The sequence below is a fragment of the Stenella coeruleoalba genome, assembly GCF_951394435.1.
Source record: "Stenella coeruleoalba genome assembly, chromosome: 13".
Lineage (NCBI taxonomy): Eukaryota > Metazoa > Chordata > Mammalia > Artiodactyla > Delphinidae > Stenella > Stenella coeruleoalba.
In genome coordinates, this window is record NC_137159.1 from 1,907,515 (window position 1) to 1,918,218 (window position 10,704).

At 42.4% G+C, this 10,704-nt stretch overlaps 1 protein-coding gene across 5 annotated transcripts in view; it reads left to right on the plus strand.

Moving 5' to 3' along the window:
* Positions 1-8,306, plus strand: part of LOC307196476 (uncharacterized protein) — a 403,273-nt gene extending 394,967 nt beyond the window's left edge. For 4 of the 5 annotated variants that reach the window (XR_013831146.1, XR_013831147.1, XR_013831148.1 and 1 more), the window contains one exon: positions 332-1,228. The gene's annotated coding sequence lies outside the window, so the exon portion shown is untranslated. Of the gene's footprint in view, positions 1-331; positions 1,229-8,022 lie in introns of those variants that run through there. The other variant, XR_013831145.1, reaches the window with a different exon arrangement.
* Positions 8,307-10,704: the final 2,398 nt, after the last annotated feature.

Genomic DNA, 10,704 nt, shown 5'->3' on the forward strand with positions numbered 1-10,704 from the left:
GACTCCCAATCTAGTCACTCACACTGATTTCCTTATATCTGTCAGCGGCCACACAGGGAGTATAGCTGGGCCAGTGCCGCCACCAATGAGATACACACCAATGAGATACACACACTGAAAGCAGCGTTTGCCTCTGGGGCAACGCAGGCTTCAGAAGTAGGAGCTCTTGGTCTGGGGGACGGTCTTAGGTAACGTCATGCCATGGGAGGGACGGGGAGACTCCCAACCTAGAACATAAACTCTAGGTGAATTCCAACTTAATTCCCATCCTACTGGTCTCCTGAAATCACCAAATGTGACATTCTTCATGTGAATCTTCATTTCTTTCCAGGAATCCTTGCTGTAAATGAGAAAACAGATGACACCTAGGACTTTATCCACCTTAGACTGTTATCTACAGACATTTACACACAGGGATCAAAGCCTAAGAGAAAGACGTCAGAGAGAAAAAAACCTACAAAAACAGATTAATAGAGTGGAAAAGAAAAACCTTGAAATAAGTAGTCCTCGTCAAAAAGTGAGATACAATCCATTAAAGAAGAATCTAAGGAGGGGGAAGAGCGGGGGGTAAGGGAAGAAGAGACGGAAAAGAAGAAATCGACGGAACAGAAGTAGTGAATAGGGAGGAAAGAAATCTCTCAAGGGTTTTTGGAGCTCTAAAAGATTGCTGTGGAAACAAAAGACTAAAGATTTAGCGAGTGGATTATAAAGGGTCTTGGTGAGAAAATAATTTGTAAGGAGGAAACGTGTGTGAAGGAAATAAAAGGTGGGTATTGAAAAAAACATTGAAATATGGACGATAAATTTGTAAGTTCTAAATCCACCTCTAGGAGTTCTAAAAGCCGGGTAAAAAGGTATGTAAATGACGACAGCATCACAGAAACTTATAGAAACGTAAAATGAAACTTAAAAGTGCAGAGGAACGAAAGGGCCCACAGGGTGCAGAGCAGACTAACTCAATTCGCATCCTTTGTAGAGTCGAACTATATGGCAGGTAGTAGGATTATAAAACGTAAAACAGTTGCTAAGAAATTATTGCTGAGTACTTAGAGGCCTAATGTAAAAATAATTGTCATCTGGAACTAAAATTCCACTGGATTTAAGGAAAACACAGGAGGTGGCTAAGTTGGAAGGAAAAATAAAAGCATGTCAAAAATGAGTCTTTCAGTGTGAGTGTGGAGAGACACAAAGGAATATGTAACCAAAACATATTTTGTACAAAGCTTCTGGAAATAATAAACAAAAGAAAGACAACTCAATAGAAAACAACCAGGCAAATGGTATAAAATCACAATTCACAAAAGTCCAAGGGCCAACAAACAAGTGATAAAAGAAACAAAAATCATATAAAAAGTGACGAAATAGTACTTTTTGTTCTCCAGATTTCAAAACTTCCAAATTATACTGCTTAATGTGTATTAAGTGCTTACTGCGTACATGGTCCTGGAGTGAATGCTCCAAAGACATGACCTCACGCAGTGCCCATGCTAAGCCTGTGTTATTTATATTAACATCCCATCTGTGTGGATAGGAACATGGCAACTAAGACTGTGGAGATTTTCCACTCCTCCAGAAATCCTGTCACATCATCTGCACAGCTGAAGCTCTTGGAAAACAACTCAGAACGTGTTACAGCCACTTCCTCACCTCCTTTTTCTTCACTCATCAATTTACAGCAGTCTTTTCTCTACCTCCAGTGAAATTTTTATTTCCAAGCAAACCACTATTTTATTGTTCTGATTCCTACGTTTCAGTCTCATCTTTATTGGCATCTCCAGATGTTTGACATTGTGTTTTTCTTGAAGGACCTTCCTCCCCGACTCTGTCCCAATGTTTGCACGTTTCTCTTGACCCTCTCTGCGCAACCCCTTACCCCCACTTTCTCTCTTTGCCTTGTCCCCTACCTCCCAAGCTCCATGGTGCTCTCCAAGTATTAGTTTTAAACAACTTTCCTTAAAATATACAGACTCTTTCAGACAAACATATTATTACATCTAGATATAAAATGAATATGCACAGAAAACAATTACATTTCTTAAGATAAAAAAATAAGTATGGCAGCTATGACCTTAGCTCACAAAATCAGACTGTTTCGTATTACACTTGTTCATGTTCAAAAATTATACTCTTAACTATGATGGTTGTTTTGGTATAAATGGGGCTAGAAAAAGAATACAGCACAGTAACTTCCTGACTTGCACCAGATAATAATCTAGTAAATACTCCAAGAGAAAGAAACTAAAAACCAGAAACAAGATTTTATCATTAAAATCATGAAACACTCAGTTTATCTCCATTTTTTTCAAAACTGGTCATGGAATTGAATCACAGTCTTTTTAAAGGAACGCCTCACTGGACCACCTACTACTATATAGTGCATCAAAAGTTCAGGAATAACGGAAATAAAAACAATAAATCACCAAATAATAGTTAATAAAAGTTTACTGTGCACACACCAAAGAGACGGTGTGCATCCTGGGAGCATGCCAACCAAAACAAGGAAAGAAGCTCTGGGGTATATTGTGATAAAACAGCTTATATAGTGAAAAGCAGTGACTGCTTATTCCTCACAGTGATTGATTATAATATTAGAATTTTCTTAAATGATAGGAAGTCAGTGTTGTCTCATATCAACCTTGGGGAACACAAGTTTTCCTCATGATTTACAGAGGCATAAACAAGAAATGACCCAGGTCAAGGTAGTCTTGCAAAGTAAGCTAAATGAAGCTTTGTTGGTATGACTAAAATGGTACTGTACACTCAGGGAATTTTCAAGGCTGGTCGTCATTTGTTTTTTATTTTAACACCTGCAGTCAAACATCCTTGAATGCTGTCTGTATAGGTAGCAAGCTTCAGAGACTTTAGAATCTTGTCATAAATTGTTGACTTGCTTAGATCCATATAATCGAGATAAATAATATCTCAAAACAAACACAGCAAAGGGCAATCATTGTTTCTGTCATTGATCGAACCCCAGGTTAACGGTTGAAAAAAGTTCCGGAGGTGCCTACGATAAATAATTTTTTACCGTCAAACTGCAGATTCTATAACTCTATGTAGTGTTTTTAAATCCCCAGTATTAAGTATGAGGAGTCAAGAAAGAGAAATTAAAATTCCCAGAAATTCTTAACATTAAAAGTTACTCTTCATTTTTTGTAACTCTTTATTTTTGTATTTTAACATAACAAGTGACCGTGATGCTAAGCAGGACATCGTATTTCTGTGGCAGAATTTCACTAAACATTTTAGAGGTTTTCTTTAAAAAAATTATAACTCTATATAGTATAATAAAAGCATGGCTTATTAACCAATATATTTTGATGTATTTAAAAGTAATAAAAACAGACATATTCAAAATATTCAAATAGTAAAAATATTTGGAAATATAGAAATGATCTCTAATTGACAGAGACATTGTTTGGCAATAAAAGCGGTAATATTGATACTAAAGGCAATTTTGTAAAAATTGAAAGATAATACTACAAATATTTAATATTAGAAGATTTCATTACCTTAAGTACAAAGGATTAATTGCCCTATCCTATAATGTTGATCTGTGTTTCATGACAAATATCCCAGATATAGAAAATGTCCCACTTTGTGTTGAAGTTGGTCTCATTGTTAAATGCGTCCCAGAGCATCTTCACATTGACCTTTGCTGTCTTGCTCTAATACTGGGTTTTTGGTTGACATCACTATCGCTTCTTAATTCAGATTTCAGATCAGTTTCTAACTCCATGTCACAATATTTCATAACATTATTATTTTTTTAAAATCTCTTCTGTTCAGTTATTTACAGAGAACTGTAGCCTATAGCTAGCAAGGTTAATAGCACTCCACGGAATCTCCTAATGAAGTCGCCAAATTAAGGACTCTTTTTCTTGCTTCCAAAGCTTGCTCTTCGTTGGAACACTGCTCACAGGAGTCATACAAATGCATTAATATCTTTTATTTGCAAGAATGCTTCACCATTAGCATCACACAGAGCCAGAAAACACATAATATGGTGAAAACTACAAGAGAGACGAATTAGAGCAGGATGTCTTCTCTCTCCTGTTCCTGTTCTGGTCCACGGAAATGTTGACCTTCACCTTCAACTGAGTATCAGCTCTTGCTTTTGACTTGTTGTCAATAGATCCCCCTGAACAGGTAAAGTCTCTATGTCGCTTGTTAAGTTTTATTTCTTATATGAAAATTATACTGCATTTCCTGTTTTCCTGATTTATTGAAAGATTTCTCACAGGATTTCGAATTTGATAAAGCAAAATCCCAGAAAATTCTGGGAAGGAATTTGGACACAGAAGCATTTAACTATGTTTACTCATATGAGGACCATCTGTTTTATAACATAATATTTAACTTGAAAATGTTTATTGTAAAAGCCAATAGTCGGGCTTCCCTGGTGGCGCAGTGGTTGAGAGTCCGCCTGCCGATGCAGGGGACACGGGTTCGTGACCCGGTCCGGGAAGATCCCACATGCCGCGGAGCGGCTGGGCCCGTGAGCCATGGCCGCTGAGCCTGCGCGTCAGGAGTCTGTGCTCCGCAATGGGAGAGGCCACGGCAGTGAGAGGCCCGCGTTCCGCAAAGAAAAAAAAAAAAAAGAAAAAAAAAGCCAATAGTCCTTTCTTCTTCTTTCTCGACAGGTATTTACCAAGTGCTTATATGTAGGAGACATTATCCTAAGTACTTAGATGAAGGAAGACGATAGAGTCGTATGGAGCTTTGAACTCTGGTGGCTCCAAAGAGGGAAGGTGACTTAGTAGTACATAAATTAGAACATAAATTAATATAAGAGCCTTAGCAAAGAAAGAAGTAGAGATAAAACATAATAGGATATCCGTGCAAGGTGAGTTACCACAGCTCTATCTATTCCATGTAGATCCAGTTATCTATTCCAAACGGCACCTTTAGATAAGTGATAGAAATGCTTTAGAACAAGTTCTTAGCTCTCTCTGTCTCTCTTTCTCTTTCCAGTTCTAATCCATTTAATATTAACTCTTAAATGTCAGCCCTGGGTCTGCGTTTGTGTCTGCTATAGTAGCTTTTAGCAGACTAAACCTCCCAATAAAAACAATTAGAAAGCTCATGAAGTCTCACTGAATCTCTGTCTATAATATTTTGTATAAATGTGTAAATATAGTACCATGTATTATACGTACTACTATATAACATACAATACTGTTTACAATATCGTATGTTATTACATAAATAATACAGTATATCATATATTACGTATTATTATATAATGTCATTAACTACGTATCTCCAGACTAGATGGAGGAAGATTGCTAAGAGACAAGCTCACAGTCCATGGTTAATTTTCTGTGGGGACCTTTCCTGACTGTGAGGCTGGACCAAGCTTTGCCCAGGTAAAGGGTCACTACTTGGTAGTGGAAAAGCTAGGTAACTAGGCAGAGTTTGGGCAGTCATGAAACTGAAAAGGAATAAAAAGTGGAGAACTGTCTGGCTCAGATCCTGTTGACCAGAGAAGGGTGGAGAGCTAAGCTTGACACGAGACAAAAACAATTTTTCTATATAGTAGGAGCAGCCAGTTGGAAATGCCACGCTTTAAATACCATTCTTAATAGTGTAAAAATCATAAACTACTTAGGAACACATTTTGCAAAAGATATATAAGAACTCTACCCTGAAAAAAATTTGAAAGAAACATTGGTGAAAGAAATTAAAGACGATCCCAATAAAAGAGTAGCTGTATACTATCTGACTTCAGGACAATATAAAGCCGTAGTCATCAAGACAATGGGCCTTTCAGGCACGAAGAACAGATAAATTAATAGAACAGCTTAAACAGGACATAAAGCCCAGAAATAGAAACAAACTTAGTCATTTGCTTTTCAACCAAGGTGCCAGAGAAATCCAAAGGAAACCGAAGGTCCGTTTAAAGATGGTGATGGTAAATCTGCACGTCCACAGGAAATAAAAAACCCAGCGAACTTTGATCCATGCTCCACCATGTACACAAGATTATTGTGAGCTTGGTTATACAACCTAAATATAAAAGCTGAAGTTACGAAACTTTAGAAGAAAACATAGGAGAACTTCTTCATGCCATGGAGGGGGAACAGTCTCTTGGCCAGGATACAGAAAGCCATAAACATTATGGGAAAACGGTGCTAAATTATACTTCATCAAAAGTAAAACACCAGCACATCAAAATACATCCTTAAAAATACACGGCATCCCATAGAAGGAGAAACTACTTTCAGAAAACATGTCTGACAAAGGAGTGGTATTTAGAATATATAAAAGGTTCTTATAATGCAACAAACAAGCAATTATAAAATCTTAACAAAAGACTTGGACAGACGCTTCATAAGGAAAGAAATACAAATATCCAACGACCATATGAAACATCAGAGAACATTAAGTAAAGGGGAATAAAAATTAAAGCCACAGCAAGACTGTTTGCAGGAACGTGAATTGGTGCAGCCACTATGGAGAACAGTGTGGAGGTTTCTTAAAAAACTACAAATAGAACTACCATGTGACCCAGCAATCCCACTACTGCGTATATACCCTGAGAAAACTGTAATTCCAAAAGAGACATGGGGCTTCCCTGGTGGCGCAGTGGTTGAGAGTCCGCCTGCCGATGCAGGGGACGCGGGTTCGTGCCCCGGTCCGGGAGGATCCCACGTGCCGCGGAGCGGCTGGGCCCGTGGGCCATGGCCGCTGGGCCTGCGCGTCCGGAGCCTGTGCTCGGCGGCGGGAGAGTCCACAGCAGTGAGAGGCCCGCGTACCGCAAAAAAAAAAAAAAAAAAAAAAAAGAGACATGGACCACAATGTTCATTGCAGCTCTATTTACAATAGCCAGGACATGGAAGCAACCTAAGTGTACACTGACAGATGAATGGATAAAGAAGACGGACGTGGCCCATATATACAGTGGAATATTAGCTATAAAAAGAAACGAAATTGAGTTATTTGCCGTGAGAAGGATAGACCTAGAGTCTGTCATACAGAGTGAAGTAAGTCAGAAAGAGGAAAACAAATACCGTATGCTAACACATGTATATGGAATCTAAAAAAAACCAAAAAAACGGTACTGATGTACCTAGTTGCAGGGCAGGCATAAAGATGTAGACATAGAGGATGGACTTGAGGACACAGGGTGGGAGGGGGAAGCTGGGGCGAAGTGAGAGTAGCGTGGACATGTATACACTACCGAATGTAAAATAGTTGGCTGGTGGGAAGCAACCGCGTAGCACAGGGAGATCAGCTCGGTGCTTTGTAATGACCTAGAGGGGTGGGATAGGGAGGGCGGGAGGCTCAAGAAGGAGACGACATGGGGACACGTTTGTGCGTATGGCTGATTCATTTTGTTATACAACAGAAACTAACACCGTATCGTGAAGCAATTATACTGCAATAAAGATCTATTAAAAAGATAAATAAATAAGTAAAATGGATAACCAACAAGGACCTACTGTATAGCACAGGGAACTCTGCTCAGTATTATGTAACAACCTAAACGGGAAAAGAATTTGAGAAAGAACAGGTACATTTATATGTATAACTGAATCACTTTGCTGTACACCTGAAACTATCACAACATTATTAATCAACATTTGCAGGGCAGGAATAGAGACACAGACGTAGAGGATGGACAAGTGGACACAGCAGGGGAAGGGGAGGGTGGGACGAATTGGGAAATTAGGCTTGACATATACACATACTACCATGTGTAAAACAGAGAGCTAGTGGGAACATGCCGTACAGCACAGGGCGCTCAGCTCAGTGCTCTGCGGTGACCTAGATGGGTGGGATGGCGCGGGGGTGTGGGTGGGAGGGAGGTCCAAGTGGGAGGGGATATAGGTATACATAGAGCTGATTCATGTCGTTGTACAGCAGAAACTAACACACCATGGTAAAGCAACTATACTCCAATAAAAAAAAACTATACTCCAATATAAAATAAAAAGTTAAAAAAATAGCTCATGGTATGTGCTGATCTCGTCTCTTACATAACCTCTCTTCGTTTTCCCCATGGTGTCTATTTCATAGGGCTGTGGAGAAAATTAGATAAGATGCCTCATCCAATCTTAGGACAGGTGAACATGCACACGTGCTAAGATCACTGGGTACTAATACCATCTCCACGATCTCAGAGAGCTCTTCCGTGAAGACCAGCTCAAACTCTGCGGAATTCTTCATAAAGTGTCGATGGGGTTTATTAATGCTTGTCAAGCCAATGACCTCTTGACTCGATGGCAGTCCAAACCAAGGCTTGTCAAACGTGGGGACCGAACGTGGAAAACAGAAGAAAAAGCAGATCAGATGTAGCGTTTAGGCATCGCCTGGGTTTCAGAAAGTAAGAGCTCTTTCCAGGAGCCGCCCAGGGAATGCGGTGACCTTCTATTATTCGACATTGTACTTCATGGCGTCATTCCTGAGACTAGAGTCTCTAGTGACATTTCATTTAGAAAGCAAGTCGCCTGGGTTGAACCTCGTCCATATGCACGCATCCGGTTTCAGAGAACGCGTCCCTTATGTACCCTTTCCCAGTGACTGAGCAGGTGGCCCAGCACAGGCCACGGAACGCCTGGAAGTTACAAAGCTGCCTGTGTCCCAGACAAAGGCGGCTGTCGAGAGGTCTCGGGTTTACGCAGACTCTCTGCCCCTGCCGGGCCTCCTCAGACAACATTTAGTAGGCAAAAGGTTGCCTCAGAATAAGCACTGTTTTCACCCCCAGCAGTGAAGGACGGGACCCCCACGGGAGGCCAGCGCCAACAACGATGCTCTGTCTGAACCCAGGTCGCTCGGTAGAAGGTTGCAGTCAGGACTGGTGTGGGCTGACATTTCAACACGAGGCCCGAGGCACAGCTCCCTTTCTTCCTTTGCAGAGTGTAACCAAAGTACACTCGCTCAGAACACTGCTCTGAAGACACCCAGCAGACATCTTCCCGTTCCTCCGGCGGTGGGACACGCTGATAAAGCGCCCCCCGCCCCGGTTCTGTGTGTGGTCAGGTGTGATGATGATCAGGTTTCTGTCTGTGATCAGGGATCCGCTGCCAGTGTTTAGCCCTGTGCTGTGGGGACGCTCAGCGCTAGGCCTGCGTTCCTGCTGGGGGGAGGGGGAGGCCCTGGTGTGAACTCACCCATCCCCCCAGCCAGGCCTGTCCCTGCGGTGGGTGCTTGTAAGGACACCAGCCTCGGGAGGTAGGAGGGTGCTGCACGTCCAGGATGGGACACTTCTGTCAGCAGACTTTAAAGTAAAGATGAAGACACAGCAGGCCTGTCTGTCCACCGTCTCAGGAGAGGAGATAAAGCTGTCCCGTTCGTGGTTTAGTGGAAAATGTGTGACATTAACCGTTGGGGGTGTGATGAGGGCAGGCCCTAGAATGTTCTCTGCAAGCCCTTTGGCCTTAGTACACACGTTCCCTCAGAGTCAGCGGTCCCAGGGGAGGTTGCTAACAAGACACGAAGACAGGTCGTACTCTGTCATCTACGGCTGGCAGACTCTGAGGTTACCTGGGTTATTTTCCGCAGGAGTTCTCAAAGCCTTGAAAATGCAAGTATAGGATGCGGCCGAAAGGCGGCTGTAGGGCATCCAGTGCCTCTGGTGACACACGCTTCTCCCCACAAAGCACCCCATGTGGCCCTCAAACAACGCTGTGGACACACAGCCTCGGGGGACCCTGAGAAGGTACATGTGGAGCAGCTGATACAGTCCCAGTACCAGACACAGGCTCCAGTCAGCCGGGACAATTGAAACCAGGCTTCAGGCTTATTCCCCAGATCCCAGGTGGGGGGCGTCTCATAATCACGGGGGTGGGAAAAGCCAGTGTCCGGATGACTGTCCTCGGGGGGGAGTGAGGTCACGTCTCCCTGGGTGACCAGGGAGTTAAGCCTGCGGTCGCACCAAGCACACGGGTAAAAAGGAAAAGGAACTGGGTTCTGACCCGGTCCCTGAGCCTGCCCTGCCTTGCAGCTGCCCACAGGGCCCCAGGCCCATGGGTCCATTGTCTGTCCTGATGGGAGGGACACTTCTGACTCCCTGGACAAAACGAAGTGCAGAGAAATGTTCAAAGGAGCCAGAGAAAATTAAATTCTCTCCTTGGACTTCCGTCTATGTGATGGGAAGGACTCCGGGCTTGGCCCTAGGAGACCTACATGGTCATTTCCTGATCATTATGATGAGAAGATCACCTAAGAGAACCTCCAGGTACCTTGAAGGTGAAAAGTCTAAAACTCTGTGTCTGTATCAGCCCACGTTTGCCTTGCCTACTCAACACCTCGTCGCTGTTTGTTGAGTGATAGTTACCCTGTGGTCCATTAGGAAAGGAGAAAAGGAAATAGAAAGCATGAGTTTTACAAGGAGTTTCTAAGCTTTTCTGTGCAGTGCACTGTTCAGAGAAAGAGCTACAGCGATGCTGGCATATTCCCAGAGGGCGCGACATGGGTTAGCACAGTGGTACTTACACCATCACCAACTCTTGTCTACAGCCATCGCCCTTTGGGGTGCTTAGGGAACAAGTAGGAGTTCCCCCCTCCCTCCCTCCCTCCCTTCCTACCTGCCTTCCTTCCTCCCTCCCTGACATAAAATGAATAAAATAAAGTAATAAAATAAACCTGTAATCAATTTCTTTCAGTGCATTATTATGGAATTTTTATGCTCTTGATTAAGGCTTGTGTCAGATTTCAATGCGAGTTGAAGCTTTGCACTTGATATAAGGCTCATGTTTC